Source organism: Macrobrachium rosenbergii, chromosome 10 (assembly GCF_040412425.1).
Source record: "Macrobrachium rosenbergii isolate ZJJX-2024 chromosome 10, ASM4041242v1, whole genome shotgun sequence".
NCBI classification, from domain to species: domain Eukaryota; kingdom Metazoa; phylum Arthropoda; class Malacostraca; order Decapoda; family Palaemonidae; genus Macrobrachium; species Macrobrachium rosenbergii.
In genome coordinates, this window is record NC_089750.1 from 59,597,207 (window position 1) to 59,597,843 (window position 637).

The following is a 637-nucleotide window of genomic DNA, read 5'->3' on the forward strand; positions in this document are numbered from 1 at the left end:
TATATATATATGTGTGTGTGTGTGTGTTTATGAGCATAAATCCTTGGAAAAAGTGACTTGGGACAATGACCGTCCACTTGTGCTGTATCGATCTAGATCACAATTCAGATTGCAGTGATTAGCTGAGATTCAATGGTTCAGATCATTTCTGCCTTTCAGTCAAAATTATTTTGATTTGTAAATTTATGGCCTCTACAGAACAACCTTTAGGTTTAATTACTAGTTTTCGTTTTCTCTCTCCCTCGTAGTGTAAATCCATAGTGTCTTTGTTTACCAAGGGCGGGAACCCAGGTTCGACTCTTAGCGAGGTACCAGGTGGCTGGAGGACCAAGAAAGCTGCAATAAGAGTTAAATAAGTGACTTGAGTTTGCAACCTCATTCCCATATATATATATATATATATATATATATATATATATATATATATATATATATATATATATATATATATATATATATATATATATATATATATATATATATATATATATATATTTATATATATATATATATGTATGTGTGTACATTATATATATATATATATATATATATATATATATATATATATATATATATATATATATATATATATATATATATATATATATATATATATGTTCCCCATAATAATGTCAGT